Source organism: Bubalus kerabau, chromosome 1, assembly GCF_029407905.1.
Source record: "Bubalus kerabau isolate K-KA32 ecotype Philippines breed swamp buffalo chromosome 1, PCC_UOA_SB_1v2, whole genome shotgun sequence".
In the NCBI taxonomy this organism is placed as follows: Eukaryota; Metazoa; Chordata; class Mammalia; order Artiodactyla; family Bovidae; genus Bubalus; species Bubalus kerabau.
The window spans coordinates 233269120-233288216 of NC_073624.1; the positions used below are offsets into that span (position 1 = coordinate 233269120).

The 19097-nt window shown below is 42.0% G+C and overlaps 1 long non-coding RNA gene across 1 annotated transcript; it reads left to right on the forward strand.

Moving 5' to 3' along the window:
* Nucleotides 1-3508: 3508 nt before the first annotated feature.
* Nucleotides 3509-14241, forward strand: LOC129636183 (uncharacterized). The gene is made up of 3 exons (XR_008706746.1): nt 3509-3643; nt 12774-12820; nt 14133-14241. It is a non-coding gene; the product is annotated as an uncharacterized LOC129636183 (long non-coding RNA).
* The last annotated feature ends 4856 nt before the right edge of the window (nt 14242-19097 follow it).

The following is a 19097-nucleotide window of genomic DNA, read 5'->3' on the forward strand; positions in this document are numbered from 1 at the left end:
AGCTAGAGGTGTAGAATCAAAAGAGAGCAACTTTCCACACTGGGATGGAGAATGAAAGCAACATATCATACAGATGAGAAGTCCTTGTGTTCTTACAGAAGACAAGACTAGAGACAGGATGGACTATGGCAAGCAGTCTGTGGCCTACATGTGTACAGATCAAGCACCTAGAAAAAAATCCAGGGCTGAAAAAGGAGTCGTAGAAAGGTTTTATCACTGTCTATAACATTATTGGACTTAGAGCCTTCTCTTCTACTCTTCCAGACTCATTGCTTTATCTATATAATCTTAAAAGATCATAGATGAGTCTTGATACATCATGGTTATCTAAAGTGTAGGACCTATAGTCAAATATACTTGGGTTTAAATATTGGCTTCATCACTTTCTAACTATGTCACCTGGAACAAATAATTTTGAATTTCAGTTGCCTCAAGCACAAAACCTATGATTGGGAGAATCAAAGAAGGTCATGCATGAACAAATGGTCCAGATCTGGTAACCAGCAAATATTCAGGAAATGCAGCCAAATCGTCACCACTCTATCAATCAGCCCAAGTCAGGAATCAAACCTGAATAACAGAGAGACTGCGGGTAACCTGGAACAGCAAAAACTGGAAACTGAGTGGACACTTGTAGATAAATCCCAAATTTGAGTTGTAATTAAACATTTTCCGTGGACCAAGTGCCAAATGTATCCAAGCACATCCATCAATTTCTATAGCAGCTTTTAATAATAGGATTCCCTGGGTCACACCTTTGGAGAGCAGATCTCATACAGTAGGTCTGTAACTGAGCAGGACCCTATGGGGCCTTTCCAGGACAGATACCCAGCCCACTCCACCTGTCCCATGTCCTCCATCTGCCTTTTGTCTGTAGAAAAATTTTAGTCAAACACTAAACTTAGAGAAGTGAATAAATGCAGAAAGAAAGGGCAACAGTCAAGCAAGACAAAATAATAATAGTTCAGTCATTAAACAAACTCAAGAACCTTATCTACTCAAGGGCTATTGGTAATATTTTGAGCCATGTCCTTAATGTTTTACAGATACTGAAACCCACACCAGGTGGAAGAAATTAACTGTATGCTGCCTCAAAGCACATAACAGACCTCGTAGGGGCTGAGGCTAGAAGGTTGTTGATGCTGACTCCTGATTACCTCACCACCAACCAATCAGATGAACATCTACAATCTACCCACATCCCCCTTCACTCTACCTTTAAAATCTTTTCCCTGAAAGGTTTTGAGAATTTTGGTCCTTTGAGCACCAGCTGCCTTGGACTCCTTGCTTGGTGCCCTGAAGTAAACACTGCATTTTGTTTCACCACAACCCAGAGTCAGTAGATTGGCTTTACTGCTTGCAGGTGAGCAAACTCAAGTTTAGTTCAGTGACAGGTCTAAATGGAATTGCTGAGACTTATTTTTACTTTTATGGGCTTCCCTGGTGGCTCAGAGGTTAAAGCTCCTGCAATGCAGGAGACCTGGGTTTGATCCCTGGGTTGGGAAGATCCCCTGGAGAAGGAAATGGTAACCCACTCCAGTATTCTCACCTGGAGAATCCCATGGACGGAGGAGCCTGGTGGGCTACAGTCCACGGGGTCGCAAAGAGTAGGACATGACTGAGCGACTTCACTTTCACTTTCATTTTTACTTTTGAGCATATAAGGAGTTAAGGATAAACACAAAGGACATACAAAAACATTTCTGTCTGTATGTCTACAGATGAAACAACTCATTCCAGGATTTTTTGAAAAGGAATTACAATCTCATAGACTCTTGCCCTCCTGTTTGCTCGATAGGCTATTCCAATGGCCATCAAGAGAGGACCCGTCCGCTATCTAGGACAGGTCTTCTCACATAAGCTCACCTGGTCTCCCAATTATACACACCCCTGTGCCTCAACAAAAAGCCATACACATCACAGCCCAATCACACGCTACCTTCAGGTTTAGAGACTTGGAAGGAGCTTGCTTTGTGGGCATACACTCTCTCCCTACTGGCTAATTCTCCACAAGGGTCCATACACTTCAATGTGGCTTTCTCTCATGGCCCCACAAGCCGGGAAGCTGATTCCTGGCAATGGACTCATCAGAGGAGAGCCAATCCCAGAGCACTGCTCTCCTACAAATGGTCTGCAGCATTCAGACTGGCTTTTTAGTAGTTCAGCCGTACCTCCCTCACACTCTAACGCAATTCCTCCCCAGAGAAACCCTGACAAAGATGTAAAATCGGAAAAACACATCAATAAATTGGACCTGGTGACACACCAGAGAGTCAGAATAGATCAAATCTCCTTTCTGTCAGTCTGCAAACTTAATTACAGAACCTCCGCTGCTCATTACCCATCTTTCTTTGCAGACTGTGTAAGCAGAGGGAGCAGGGAAGACTTAACAAATGCAGAGGTTACGGGGCTCCGAGAGTACACCCTTGGGACTCTATGAAGTATGTTTTAAGCAGTGGTGAAAAGAAAATCAGCCTGTAAAGTTATCTGGATGAAAGGCACCGTAAAAACGCAGCTCATTATCATTATCATTAAGCAACTGTTCGGGTGAAATGAGCACAACTCGGCCTCCCCATCCTTCCCTTCTTGGGTGAAGGAAAGGATTGAATTGGTCCCTGTCCAGTGACAGGAGAAAATGTGGCACAGGAGGAAATTTTCACATCTGATTTTTCAGCCCATGGTCCTTAACAGACAATGTACCTTAGTCTCCATTTACAGATGCTTTGAAATTCTTAGGCCAGATTCTGACCCAAGTCCTTGCCTCCTTGAGGAAATGATACACCGTAAAATCTAATAATTAGAAGTGACTCACCCTGGTGTTGACACTGAAGGGGCAAGCACGCTGTGGGCACCGCAAGGGAGAAGCTGGACAGACAAGCAGACTCCAAGACCCAAGGAGCAGACTGGAAAAAGGCAGAACCCGGGCTCCAGCTTCAGTTAAGTAGAAGCACAATTATGCTCATGGACAACACCTGGCTAAAGGGGGCTGGGTCATGCCACATTACCATGGAGACACCTAACACCTCTAATAAGGGTCACATGGTTACCTTTTGACTATTACATACTGAAAGTAGCAGCTCACCAAGAGATGGGGGTTAAAGCAGGGATTCTCAAATTAGCATGCATCAGAATCACCTGGAGAAGTTACAAAATACAGATTTCAGGGTCTTGAGTTTCTGACTCAGTAGATGCTTTCCTTGTAAGATTGCAGGGGATACTAATGCTGCTGGTCCAGGGAAGACACTGGCAGAGGGTAAGAGGCCAGAGCTGAAAAGGGAAAAAAGATTGGACCTATACTCCTGGCACACTTGGTAACCTTAAGTCCATTACTTCCCCTTTCTGGACATAGCTGAGACATCTGAATGAGATCATGCTTCTCAGAGAATGTGTCTTTTCATCAACGACTGAATCAGATGCCTGGACCCAAGGCCATTTATATCAGAATTCTAGGACTGGTGCCTAAGATTATGCATTTTCACCATCATACCAGCTGATTTTTATAATCATTAAAGTTGGAATATGGCTAAACTCCAAAACTTCTATTGTACCTATTAGCTCAAAGAGGCCATAAACTCTGTTGATAGAAGAAAAAAAAAAAAGTCATTTTCTGCTCCTGAGGAGACAATAATCATCATCTCCATGGGTAAGTAAACCTTGGGGATTCAAATCCAGACAGATTATTTTGTTTTTTGTTTTTTTAATTTAAATTTATTTATTTTAATTGGAGGCTAATTACTTACCATATTGTATTGGTTCTGCCACACATCAACATGAATCCACCACGGGAGTACACGTGTTCCCCATCCTGAACCCCCCTCCCACCTCCCTCCCCGTACCATCCGTCCGGGTCATCCCAGTGCACCAGCCCCAAGAATAAACCAAATATTGGCTGTCTATTAATATCCACTGCATTGCTTATAAAAGAAACACATGCACTGATTCCCAGTATTAAATCCACATTTTTGGAATCAGAGTGGAGGAGAAAGAAGTAAGAAGATTCAAGGAGGAGATCAATAGATTTTCAATCCCCTTTCTCATTTTCCTATTTTTCTCATAATGTTTATTACCTATGTTAGGGCTGTCCAGCAAAACAGAGCCAACAGGATATACTGAGAGAGAGGAGAGAGAAATAGAGAGAGGAGAGAGAGAAAAGTTTTATTTGAAGGGATTGACTTAGAAAATTATAGAGGCAGACAACACCAAAATCTGCAGGCTGCAGGCCTGAGTTCCACGGAACTGCAACTGATGTTGCAGTTTAAGGTCAAAGATCTTCTGTTGATATTGGGTTGGCCAAAATGTTCATTCAGGTTTTTCCATATTATTGTGTGGAAACACCCAAACTTTTTGACCAACCCAATATAGTTCTTTTTCTTTTGAGTGAGGTCAATCTTTGCTCTATTAAGGTCTTCAATTTACTGGATATGGACAACCCACACTATGGAGGGTAATCTGCTTTACTCAAAGTCCACCCATTTTAATGTTCATCTCATCTTAAAAAGAAAAAAATAAAAATAAAAAACAAGCCTCATAGGAACATCCAGAATAATGTTTGACTAAATATCTGGACACTGTGGCCTAGCCAAGTTAGTGTATAAAACTAACCATCATATCACCCTCTAAGCCACTACATAGCATACTTATTATGTTTCTTCCCTGTCATATACTGAGAGCATGTAAGTCGGCTCCACCAGGGCAGTGTTTGTCTGCTTCATTCACTAACACGTCTTCAGAGTCAGGAATGCTATCTGATGCACTGCAGAAATGTTATAACTATCTACTGAATAGATCTTTATCACATTATCATCCCCCTCACCTTCATCCAATGTCATATGGTTATTTTGGAAAAAGCAAAACTTCAACCCCCATCCATTTATGCCTCACATGCCATGTTCTTTCCATTTCTATTATGAATCATCCATCTTCAGAAATACTTGTAAGTCTCAGGATTCTTCCAACTACAGTGGATGTATTTAGGCATTGAATAGGTCTGTGTACTTTAGAACCCAAGGAAGACCATTGGGCTGTGCTATGGGTATTCTCTCTCTTCTGCCAGAGAAGATGTGAGGGCTTTTCTTCCACATGCTGAAGGAACATCCCAGCCCTCATTACCAACAGAAATCTGGGTGCTAGGCAGCCCAGGACGTAGATAATGGTGCTAATTGGAAATTATTTACAGCTTTAATATTCCTTTTATATCTTGGCTGTCTGAGTTATGGAATTCCTACTGCCAAGATTCACAGTGACAGGCTGTGGCTCCTGCAGTTGCTTTCCCTTCTCCTTTCCTCATCTCAGATTCATGGCCCTGAACTTGCCAGTTATTTATGGATAATTCCTGGGCAGGGCCTTCAGTGGAGGAGGAACAGCACTCACTTCCAAAGGGCTATAGATATTCATAACTTGTGCAGGAAGATGTTTCAATAACTGACTGTCCAATCCTGTCAAAATGAAACAGAGTGAAAATTGATTCAGCCTTTTGGAAACCGATCGGTGATAACATGGATCAAGAAATTTAACAGTGACCTTTTTATTTGACCCAGTAATTTCACTATGGAGAATCTATTTTAAATGTCAGGAAATATATATACTCAAAATGTCTATCATGATATTTGTTCAAACAGCAAACATTGGTAACAGTTTAAATGTTCAATATAACAGTTTTTCTTGAATTGCAGTTACTCAGTAGAATAAAACAGGCATCCTAAATATCGTTTACAACATGTAAATAAAACTCTTCATTATGTTGAGTGAAAATTCAGTACATAATGCTTCTTCATAAAATATTATCCAATATAAAAATGAAGAAAAAATAAACTTGTCTAAAAAAAATGAAGAGAGGCTAAAAAAGACAGTATAACATTATTTTTATTTGGTTAAACTGTGAGTGATTGTCCCTCTTTAAAAATGCTCAGGTTTTAAGTACAAGGCATATATACAACGTTTTGACCTGCATGCTAAGTAAGGATGCAGTCTACTTGTTAATTTTCAGGAGATACATATTTTATTAGTGTTCCCTGATGGCTCAGTGAGTGAAAAATCTATCTGCAATACAGGAGTCACAGGAGATACAGGTTTGATCCCTGGGTTGGGAAGATCTAAAGGAGGAAATGGCAACCCATTCCAGTATTCTTGCCTGAATAATCCCATGGACAGAGGAGCCTGGCAGGCTACAGTCTATGGGCTCACAAGAGTTGGACATGACTGAGCAAATAAACACACAAATCTCTTTTACCATAGTCAAGGTCAAAATGGATATTTTCTTTATTTTTCAGCATCTCCCAATTGCTCTGTCTGAAGCTGGATGCTTTCTCTCTTTCCTTGCCCATTCTTCCACTAAAGAGCCCTTCAGTAGATGAACAATGTCATTCATGTCCAAGCCTGGGTATTGATGTAAGGGAGGCAAGTACTATTAGTAGCAATACAGAGACAACAGGTATAAACCAGGAATGTCCAGGGTATGCAAGAATGTGGGGTCACCTTTCCCAGAGAGTCTCTACCAGGCAAGGGTTGGAGTGGAATCTCATCCACAAACATCCAACAGCTGCATATGCAGGCTTTGTTCTCCTGCTCTTGTGTGACTGCTGGAACCCCAGGCTGAGGTTCCTAGTGTCCCTCAAGGCAGCCACTCTTTCAGGCTTAATTCTTTGCTTTAATAGACTGGATTCCCTTGATCTTTGTTTTTGGATCCTGTAAGTTGTCCTCAATTTAATCACATGGACCACAGCCTTGTCTAATTTAATGAAACTATGGGCCATGTCATGTAGGGCCACCCAAGACAGGACTGGTCATGGTGGAGAGTTCTGACAAAATGTGGTCAAATGGAGAAGGGAGCAGTAAACCACTTCAGTATTCCTGCCTTGAGAACCCCATGAACTATAAAATGGCAAAAAGATAGGACACTGAAAGATGAACTCCTCAGTTCAGTAGGTGCCCAATGTGCTACTGGAGATCAGTGGAGAAATAACTCCAGAAAGAATGAAAAGACAGAGCCAAAGCAAAAACAACACCCAGTTGTGGATGTGACTGGTGATGGACGCAAGGGCCAATGCTGTAATGAGCAATACTGCAAGGGAACTTGGAACGCTAGGTCTATGAATCAAGGCAAATCGGAAGTGATCAAACAGGAGGTGGCAAGCGTGAACATTAACATTTTAGGAATAAGCGAACTAAAGTGGACTGGAATGGGTGAATTTAACTCAGATGATCATTGTATCTATTACTGTGAGCAGGAATCCCTTAGAAGAAATGGAGTAGCCATCATAGTCAACAAAAGAATCCAAAATGCAGTACTTGGATGCAGTCTCAAAAATGACAGAATGATCTCTGTTCATTTCCAAGGCAAACCAGTCAATATCAAAGTAATCCAAGTCTATGCCCCAACCAGTAATGCTGAAGAAGCAGAAGTTGAATGGTTCTAGGAAGACCTACAAGACCTTCTAGAATTAACACCCCAAAGATGCCCTTTTCATTATAGGGGACTGGAATGCAAAAGTAGGAAGTCAAGAAACACCTGGAGTAATAGGAAAATTTGGCCTTGGTGTACAGAATGAAGCAGGGCAAAGGCTAATAGCATTCTGCCAAGAGGATGCACTAGTCATAGCAAACACCCTCTTCCAACAACACAAGAGAGGACTCTACACATGGACATCACCAGAGGGTCAACACTAAAATCAGATTGATTATATTCTTTGCAGCCAAAGATGGTGAAGCTCTATACAGTCAGCAAAAACAAGACCAGGAGCTGACTGCGGCTCAGATCATGAACTCCTTATTGTCAAATTCAGACTGAAATTGAAGAAAGTAGGGAAAACCATTAGACTATTTAGGTGTGACCTAAATTAAATCTCTAACGATTATACAGTGAAAGTGAGAGATAGATTTAAGGGACTAGATCTGATAGAGTGCCTGATGAACCATGGATGGAGGTTCATGACATTGTAAAGGAGACAGGGAGCAAGACCATCCTCAGAAAAAGAAATGCAAAAAAGTAAAATAGCTGTCTGAGGAGGCCATACAAATAGCTGTGAAAGGAAGAGAAGCAAGAAGCAAAGGAGAAAAGGAAAGATATACCCATTTGAATGCAGTGTTCCAAAGAATAGCAAGGAGAGATAAGAGAGCCTTCCTCAGTTATCAGTGCAAAGAAATAGAGGAAAACAATAGAATGGGAAAGGCGAGAGATCTCTTCAAGAAAATTAGAGATACCAAGGGAACATTTCATGCACAGATGGGCTCGATAAAGGACAAAAATGGTATGGATCTAACAGAAGCAGAAGATATTAAGAAGAGGTGGCAAGAACACACAGAAGAACTGTACAAAAAAGATCTTCATGACCAAGATAATCATGATGGTGTGATCACTCACCTAGAGCCAGACATCCTGGAATGTGAAGTCAAGTGGGCCTTAGAAAGCATCACTGTGAACAAAGCTAATGGAGATGATGGAATTCTAGTTGAGCTATTTCAAATCCTGAAAGATGATGCTGTGAAAGTGCTGCACTCAATATGCCAGCAAATTTGGGAAACACAGCAGAGGCCACAGGACTTAAAAAGGTCAGTTTTTATTCCAATCCCTAAGAAAGGCAATGCCAAAGAATGTTCAAAGTACCGCACAATTGCACACATCTCATATGCTAGTAAAGTAATGCTTAAAATTCTCCAAGGTAGGCTTCAACAATATGTGAACCATGAACTTCCAGATGTTCAAGCTGGTTTTAGAAAAGGCAGAAGAACCAGAAATCAAATTGCCAACATCACTGAAAAAGCAAGAGAGTTACAGAAAAACATCTACTTCTGCTTTATTGACTATGCCAAAGCCTTTGACTATGTGTATCACAATAAACTATGGAAAATTCTGAAAGCGATGGGAATACCAGACCACCTGACCTGCCTCTTGAGAAATCTGTATGTAGGTCAGGAAGCAACAGTTAGAACTGGACATGGAATAACAGACTGGTTCAAAACAGGGAAAGGAGTAGGTCAAGGCTGTATATTGTCACCCTGTTTATTTAACTGATATGCAGAGTACATCATGAGAAACACTGGGCTGGATGAATGAAGCATAAGCTGGAATCAAGATTGCCAGGAGAAATATCAGTAACCTCAGATACGCATATGACACCACCCTTATGGCAGAAAGTGAAGAAGAACTAAAGAGCCTCTTGATGATAGTGAAAGAGGAGAGTGAAAAAGTTGGCTTAAAGCTCAACATTCAGAAAACAAAGATCATGGCATCCAGTCCCATCATTTCATAGCAAATAGATAGAGAAACAGTGGAAACAGTGGCAGGCTTTATTTTGGGGGGCTTCAAAATCACTGCAGATGGTGACTGCAGCCATGAAATAAAAAGGAGCTTTCTCCTTGGAAGAAAAGTTATGACCAACCTAGACAGCATATTAAAAAGCAGAGCTATTACTTTGCCAACAAAGGTCCGTCTAGTCAAAGCTATGGTCTTTCCAGTGGTCATGTATGGATGTGAGAGTCAGATTATAAACAAAGTTGAGCACCGAAGAATTGATGCTTTTTTAAAAAAATATAAATTTATTTATTTTAATTGGAGGTTAATTACTTTACAATATTGTATTGGTTTTGCCATACATCAACATGAATCCGCCACAGGTATACACGTGTTCCCCATCCTGAACCTCCCTCCCTCCACCCTCCCCATACCATCCCTCTGGGTCATCCCAGTGCACCAGCCAGAATTGATGCTTTTGAACTGTGGTGTTGGAGAGGACTCTTGAGAGTCCCTTGGACTGCAAGGAGATCCAATCAGTTCATCCTAAAGCAAATCAGTCCTGAATGTTCATTTGAAGGACTGATGTTGAAGCTGAAACTCCAATACGTTGGCCACCTGATGTGAATAAATGACTCATTTGAAAAGACCTTGATAATGGGAAAGATTGAGGGCGAGCGGAGAAGGGAATGACAGAGGATGAGATGATTGGATGGCATCACTGACTCAATGGACATGAGTTTGGGTAAACTCCGGGAGTTGGAGATGGACAGGGAGGCCTAGCGTGCTGCAGTCCATGGGATCACAAAGAGTCAGATACGACTGAGCGACTGAACTGAACTGAAAATGTCCTCAAGGTCTAACAAGGTCAGCTGTGTATTTAAATAACTTCCGGCATTTTATCGAGGACCCTTAAGCATATTAAAAAGCAGAGACATCACCTTGCTGACAAAAGTTGAGTTCATATAATCAAAGCTACGGTTTTCCCAGTAACCATGTACAGATATGAGAGTTGGACCATAAAGAAGGCTGAGTGCTGGAGAACTGATGCTTTCAAATTGTGGCATTGGAGAAGACTCTTGAGAGTCTTCTTTGGACAGCAAGGAGATCAAACCAGTCAATCCTAAAGGAAATCAACCCTGAATATTCACTGGAAGCTGAATATTCATGCTGAAGATGAATCTCCACTAACTTTGGCCACCTGATGTGAAGAGCTGACTCATTGGAAAAGACCCTGATGTTGGGAAAGATTGAGGGCAGGAGAAGGGGGCAACTGAGAATGAGTTGGTTGAATGATATTACTGGCTCAAGGGAGAGGAGTTTGAGCAAACTCTGGGAGACAGTGAAGGACAGGGAAGCCTGGTGTGCTGCAGTCCATGGGGTCACAAGGAGTTGGATACAACTTAATGACAGAACAACTGAAGTTAGAGGAGCTGGGAGCTCTTATGATGTCTGAGTCTGAAAAGCCAGTGGAAAGGGTGACTACCAAGGAGAGAGCTGTGCAGAGGCAGCTGCATGATAGAAGCTATAGCCTGGGGAGAGATAGGAACAATCCACAGCAGCCCACCCTCTTCTTCCCTTGCCTCTCATCTCCTGCCTAGTAAAACTGAACCAGAAGCTGCAGGGCAAAGATCCTATTGCAGTATAGCCTGAAGATCAGCCTTATCTGACACATAGGAGGAGGAGGAAGGGTCAATCTGGATCAGAAGTGGGGTAAACCAAAGATATCCAGCACAGTAGACCAGGGTTCTATGAGAGCTCTTATAATGGTGCTTAAACACCCAATTGGAGGGCCAGAGGAGGAGATGCTCCCCTGAGAAGGCAGCACATCTCAGTGTAGATTTGAAAACTGGGAACCAGTTACTCAGCAAGAGCATCATGAGGTGTCCTGTGGGGAAGTCTCTACATGTGAGGGAGCATGGCCAGTGCCACCATGCATAGAAAAAGGCCAGTGCCACCATGCATAAAAGAAGGGCACCACACATAGAAAAGGAAAAAAAAACAAAAACGAGCAGGAAATGAAAGGTGAGGAGGTGTGACAGGAGGCATGTGTGTCTGTGGGAAGCTATCAGACTGGTTTGTGCAAGAAAATGATACATATGACTTTATCTGGTGCTATGATAGTGAGAGGAAACTGAAACTCAGATGGGAAAACCTCTGGATGTCACAGACTAAAAAAGTCATGAGATCATGTTTGGGCTTAAGAAATATTCCATCCCCTTGTGAGGTCTTTTCTAATTTCTGTACTAACCCATCATGTATAGATAAAGGTATTGAGTTCTAAGAGAACAGGTACATCTTTAACTCCCAGCTTCTTAAAGGGTAACTCACTATGCAGCCGTACAGCCTCCCTGGAGCCTTGCAGTTCTAAAGGGCTAGGCTCCTGTAAATTGATGACTCCTGAATGTTGTGGAGGGCTGTAGGAAAAAAGGAATACCATGAAGTCCAACACTAACCATAAGGGTGGCAATCTCTACCCTAGTTTGTGAGTTTGTACTCTGTTCCTGAAATAGCTATTGAAGTTCTCCACCAGATGAGAAAGTTCTGGTGTTTTCATTTTCATCGTCATGAAAGTTACATTTCCCTGGTTCAAAAGCAGTTCTTGGGGAGGAGAAGAATGGAAAACCTCAATTCTAAAAGTCCAACCAGCAGGGGCTGCCCACTCTCCCCGGAGAACTGAATTTTTCCACTTTGTCTCTATGTTAATCTGTGAAAGTAAAATGCCACTCTGTAATCTTTAAGTGCATAGCCATTGAATAACATCAGGACACCCTATTTGGAAATACATACTAATGTGGTGACGTGTGAACTGAAGTCAGAAGACCTGGGCTCCATCAGGTGATAAATTCTCTCTGCCAAGACACTTCTCCAGTCACCTTGGGAAAGTCACTTCATTTCTCTGGGCCTCCGTCTGCCCATATATCATGTCAATAAGGTTATTTGTTCACTCATTCATTCAACAATACATATTAAATAGTCTATGCCTGTCACAGAGGCCATGTAATATAGCAATGGCCAAGACAGATGATAAGGGTCTGCTCTGACAAAGTGTATGTTAGTAAGGGGAGAAGGCAATGATCAAAGCAGAGCAAACTAAAAACACGGTATGTTAGATGGTGTTGAGTGCTATGAAGTAAGATATAGCAAGGGTGTATGGGATACAATAGACAGTAGATATGTAAGTTCTCAATGAGGGGATGATATTGGTATGACTATTTGAAGAAGGTAAAAGGCTGAATCATGTGGATAATTGGGTGAGGACTGCTCTAAATAAAGGCAGTAGCCACTGCAAAAGTCCTGAGACAGGAATATGTCAGGCATGGTTGGAAAACAGCCTGAAGACCAGGGCAGAGCAAAGGAAGTGGGGTAGGGAATGATTGAGGAGAAGAAAGCAAGAAGAATAAGAAATGAAGCCAAAGAAAGAACAGGGAGTCAATACAGCACAGTCTCGGGTCAGAGTAAGAAGTTGGGTTTAACTCAGAGAGTAATCAATAGATAACCTCTATTGACTTCTGTATTACTCTTGTTTTTTCCTGAAACAAAGAAGACTGGAATGAACATCCACTGCTCCTCCTCTGCCCAAGGAAGAAGGTAGGAATCATGCTCCCAGACCTTGGCATCCCAACATTGTCCCTTGGGCAAAGTTTTACAAATGAGAATGACCTCTGCCATTTGAAGTCAGGAAACTGGCTAGGCCCCATTTTCCACTGCATACCTAGGCAAGCTGGTTAAGTGGGTCTCCCTGCATGTGCAAGATGGCCATTCTCCAGCTGCACAGTGGTCCAGTTTGCCCTTGCAGCTAGCCTCAAGTTCTGCTCTGTGGACCCAGTCCTGCCAAAGACTTGGTGGAAAGGATGGTTTGGGAAGGAGAAGATCCTAGTCAGTCTCATGTTTAGAGTTCATTCCCTCGGTCCATCCTCTGAGACTGCCCCACCCTTGGTGGAATATTGGGTTGCTTCCATGAATGTTAAAAACACTGTCAACATTTATTATACTGAACTAATGACCCCTGTGTATATTCTTCCTTGGTTCAGAATTAAGTTCCAACAGTTGTTCCATCTTTAAGTTCTCTGGTCTTCATTACAAAGGATCTATAGTTTACAAATGTTAGAGGAGAGGACTACTGTTTATATGACTTGAAAATCCAAAAACAAATAAGCATATATTAAAGTTCAGCCAAGTGCTGTGGTTTTGTGCTGATATGAAACCAGTTTCAGTTATGAAATCAAGAAACCAACATTCTAGTCTAAGATCTGCAACTAATCCACTGAAAATCATTTTAGATGGTCGCTTAATTTCTCTGTATTTTATTTCTCTTATCTGTAAAAATGGAGAAAGTTCCTACTCATTTACCCTACTCACTTCAATATTCTGAGGATTGATGAATATACGTGAACATGATTTGGAAGAATACAATACTTATACAGTGTTCACAAACACAGTATTACTCTTTTACTATTGTAAATATTGAGTAATATTTTCCATTTGCCCTTGGGTTTATGGAATATAGTTTGACCAACATATCATCAAAGTCAAATCTTATCAAAACTCAAACTCCATCTCTCTAAGAAATTCTCCCTCAGCCACCCAACAATTGTATTAATGATGGTAATGACAATAAGAAAGAGAATAACAAACTAAAAATCACATAAAAGATGGATCCTGGATTCGAGGTTTAATCAAGCTTGAGGAAAAGACTCATACATCATTAGAAAACAATGTAAAATGTTCTGCAATCCATCTAAATTGTACAGTATAAAAATAAATGCCCTGGGAGTTTACAGAGGAAAAGGACAAAGCAGACTGGAATTGCTCTGGGGAAGGGGAGGAAGAGTTGTACCTCTTGCTCTTATTCCTCCTTGAGAAACAGAGGCAACCTTCTAATGAAAATGCTCCCCTTCAGTCTGTACAGTGGGACATTTCAGGAGTTGAAAGAAGACAGAGTTTTAGACGAAGTGAAAGAATCCATTGTGAATCCACCACCAAGAGTGTTTTATCAAGGGAACAAAGGTAAGAGAAAGGATATTCTCCAAAGAAGAGTGAAATCCATTTCCAATCCATGTTTCTTCAATACTGCCAAATACTGTTAGGTGAGATTTGTTCTTTTTCCTCCAATACTTACTCCCTTATCTTTTAAAATGTATTTTCTTGTTTTACACGCAACACATACTCACTGTAGAGAAATCAGAATAAATACAAACACAAAGAAAAAAATTAAATAACATATTATTCCACCAGTGAGAAATTCCTATTAGCCCTTAATATATATGTTCCAGACTCTTTACATATATGTGTACCTAAGCTGGTTCCATTTCATTTTTCAAAAATGTGTGGTGTTTGTAACCTATTTTCTATTTAAAAGATGCTCAATTCCCCCTACTAATTAAAGGGATTTCCACAATACTGTATTTATAGTCTGCATACCACTTTGTATAAATGAACTAAAATGTATTTAACTGGTATTAAATCGATAAACATCTACATCTTTGTCAATTTTTCACTCTAACAGAAAGTGGGGTAATGAACATCCCTGTAGCTAAACCCTTTCATACCATTGTGTTTAGTTCATTAAGATAAAATTCTAAAATAGATTCAGTATTATAACAAGAATGAATTACTAGATACGACTCAAGTACAAGAGATAACACATGGCTTTATTTTCTTAGAATCAAAACAACCCAGCCCTAAGTCACCAGTGGCTTTAATATTCATCACCCTCCCTGTTGCTCTACCACTCCCCTGAGTGACATAGCTCCCTGGGCCTCGTGTATTCCAGAAAAACGGGAGCAAAGGCTGTGTAGTCCTCAGAGCTTTAGTAATGCTGTCATCACGCCTCCATTGTTGCAGTCAGCAACTAGGGTCTCCCACCTGCTTAGGGTACAGCCACTTTGGGGTCCCACTCAAGCCATGACATGAAAGTATGTGACTGAAGGTCAATTACCCTTTAAAGTACACCAGTGGCAAAAGTCATGGAGTCCACGGTTCCTTTGCTTCTCCAACCTGGAGGGTCCCTCACTCCCTGCAGACTCAAATGACCCTGGAGGCTGCTCGTGTTCCCTTGTGCCTTTGGTGCACTTTCCTTATACCACACCTGACAGTTCAACAGTAATTTAGAATGAAGGCCACTTGAACTGTGATTGAGCTATCAATCTCCCCAATTTTGCAAACAAGTTCCAGCTGCCAAGGTCAAGGGGATAAATTCCCAACCCTGGTAAGCATCCATTTCAGGTATTTCCACATTGGAAATATGCCCTCAAGGGCGCTGCATTGAGAGATTAGGGTTTCTGCCTCAGAAGCCCAGAAAAATCATAAGTCCCCTGTCAGAATCCCAAGGAGTACAATCAACTCTATCTTTGGAAGAGGGCCACCTATGTTCTGCTCTTGAAACATGAATCTGCTCCTCTCCCCAGATAATAAAGCTTCAGAGATCTCCTGGAACCTTTCAAAGCTTCCAAATCAGTTGTTTCTTTGGTGTTTGCCTTATTGGTGTCAGGCACAACTTCTCTGCCTCCACCTCTGCTACCATTTCCATCATTTCAAATCATCTGCAAAAGGCTACTTAACTGCATCCTTCAAATAAAAGAAAAATTGCCAGCTGTTATCTCCAAAATTTCATCATGCATACATTTGAAGAATTTAATGCATTCTTATCCTCAGTTTTATATTCATTGGCATCTTCCTTGATGAAATGAAGATTTCATTACATTGACACCTCACCATAGAGGCTTTGATCTCTATAAACCACAAATGTTTTCAAGCAGGGGCAATCTTACTCCCCAACAGCCAGATAGCGATGTCTGGAAACATTTTTGGTTGTTATAAACTGGGAACAGGCACTGCTGGCATCTAGTAGGTAGAGGCTAGGGATGCTGCTAAACATTTTGTGATGCCCAGGGCAACCCCCACTACAAATAATTGTCTATGGTGACAAGGTTGAGAAACCCTGCTCTTAATTTATTTGACAGTTAATGTATGCAATCCATATTTTTTGTTTTGCCAGGTCCTGGGGGTAAGAGACCTGTCTGGGAAAATTTTCTGCCATCTTCCCCAAAGCTTCTATCCCCAAATCTCAGATATGGCTGGCTTTCAGAGATTGTTGATTGCCTGGCAATCTCACTGCAAAATCCCCAGATGATGAAGGGGATGTCTTGGAACAAGCTGTGTCTTCCTGGATCCCTCTCTTTAGGCATCCCAACTCTGGCTGCATTATATAATTCATCTAGGGAGATTTCAGAAAGTATCTTAGCCTGGGCCTCCCCCCAGAGCAACTTGGAATGAATTTGGGTATGAATATCTTTAAAATCTTCCCAGTAGCTGTAATGTGCAGCCAGGCTTGAGAATCCCTCTTCATGCTGTCTTTCAGGGTCTGCCCCTCTGTCCTCACCTCCCATCTCTCAACACACACTTAAACCTACTCATGCTAATGTTAGTCACAAAATAAAAGAGCTACAAGCCTTTCTCCCCTCGGATGGATTTGCTTTAAAAATAAGGATCAAAGTCTTAAGCTACCCCCTCAGGCTCTGATGCTCTGATGGAGCGTGGTTAAGACCCCATCCAGGGAGTCCAGGAAGCACTGTGGAGCTGGAAGCCATTTCTATCTCTTTGAAACTGCATCCTTTCTTCTCTGGCTGAAATTCTTTACTTAGGTGGCATAACATTCCACCTGTTAGGGCTCAGGCCTCTCCAACAGCTTGCTTAACTAACCTCTCTAGGATTTGAAACCACCAAAGACTGGATTCAAACAGAGTGCTTCTCCATTTCTATGTGGTGTGGTATAAAGATTAAGTTATATCACAAGACTGATAAAGAAAAACATTCAGGACTATGCCTTGTCAGTAGTGTGACTTTCTCTCACCTATATCTCCTTTACCCTTTGTTACCTTTTGTCCCACACTTTCTTCCATTTTCCATCCATTTATCCAACTCATATTCCCTGAGCACCTACTTTAGAGGTACATGCACTACTCTAGAGGCAAGACAACAAAGTTCCTGGTCTCAGAGCTCTTGTATGTTAGGGGTGCAGAAAGCACACAGGAAGCAAAGGGTAAGTAGTGTAATATCAGGTCATGATTAATGCTATAAAGACAACAAACCAAAGAGCCAGAGGATGACATTGTAGGGGGAGTGCCTGGGCTGGTGTGGTCAAGGGTGGTCTCTGATGAGGCATCATTTGCACTGAGAACTGAACAAGAAAGAGCCTCACATGTACAGGTCTGGAGAGAAGACATTTCAGGCAACAGTAACAGCAAGATCAAAGGCCCTGGGGTAGGACCAAGCTTGGCGTTTTCAAGGAACAGAAGATAGATGTGGATGGGTAGGACACAGTAGACTTGGGATGAGGGTAAGTATTGGTGAAGGAGGAAACAGAACAGGCTCCATCTTGAAAGCAGGACTCCATCTTGGGCGAGACTCTGGACTTTGAGCTATATGCCCAGTATCTATGGAAATGACATACCAACTGGAAAACAAGGCCCCCAGAAGGAAGAGCCTCAGGGCTCTCCGTTGCTAAAAGAATACCCTAATTATCTGTGTAACCGAATAGAACCATACATTCTATTATGCTATTGGGGTATGACCACAGGCCTACTGATAATTGTCCACTGTGAACTACCTAGGCTTAAGGCATATGAATCACAGGTTAACTTTGATTGTCAGGGAATTTGGGGAAGTGGGTTTGTGCACGTACACTTAGGGTATATAAGGTTTTCACAAAAACTAGTCGGGGTCCTTGGCTAAGAGGAGACTCTGCCTTGGGTCCGCCAGTGTAATAAGCTGCACTCCACTATCTGCACTGTCCTTCTGAGTGAGTTTGTTTCCTGGAACGCGTGGCTACAACATTGGGACTTCAGAGGCTCATGGGGGTCAGAAGGTAGAGGATTTTGTAGGCCACATGGGAGTTTGTATTTTACTGTACACATAAGGAGGCCAATGTAAGCAGGGAGTGAAGCCATCTTATTTACATGACAGAAGATCTCTTGGACTACACCTGGATAAGGAAGTGTCAGGGTTACAAGAGTGCCTCCAGAGTGGCCAGGAAACTGCTACAATAGACCCAGCATGGATGATGGTGGTTTTCAAGCACAGTTCCCTCTCTGAAATGAAGTTTCAGGGGACTTCCCTTGGGTCCAGTGGCTAAGACTCTGCATTACCAATGCAGCGGGCTTGGGTTCAATTCCAGGTCAGAAAATTAGATCCCACAAGCTGCAACTAAGACCTGGCACAGCCAAATACATATATAAAAGTTCAGGCTCAAAGCCTGAATAAAGACATATTTATCTGGATAGTTATCTGATCAGTGGGAACAAACATACAGATTCTGAGGTTACCAAATTCAACCACAAATCTAATTGTACGGAGAAGTGGCAGGTGGGGGTGCTGAGGATGCAAGAGGTGATCTCTGTTAGATATCGATGGGACAGGGTAACTGAACTTCAACATGAAAATTTAATCAGAGACTCTTCAAGTGAGAAGTCACCTAAGAAATTGTGCCCAACACTCCCACCACATAGCTGGGAAAACTGAGTCTCAGAAAGAGGCTGACCTCCCCAAGGTCACACTATGAGCTGGTGCCAGAAGCCACTTCTCCCAACTGATACCTGAGGCCCCTTTTTAGTGTGACTACCTTTTGGCATCACATTAACTGTTTCAGTATAAACCTATGCTCAGCCAGAGGAATATTGCACGTCTGGATGTTCCCTCCTTTCCTTGCCCTCTCCCCTTCTCCACAGTCCTTGAATCAAGCTGTTTTCCGCTTAGCCTCTTGTTATTCAGGGATGGGAACACCTCCTGTCTCCTTCCGGGTGGCTGGCTGTGTGTTCAGGTATTCTTTTCGGAAACCTAATCCCTGCCTGGTACAGATGTAGAGTGC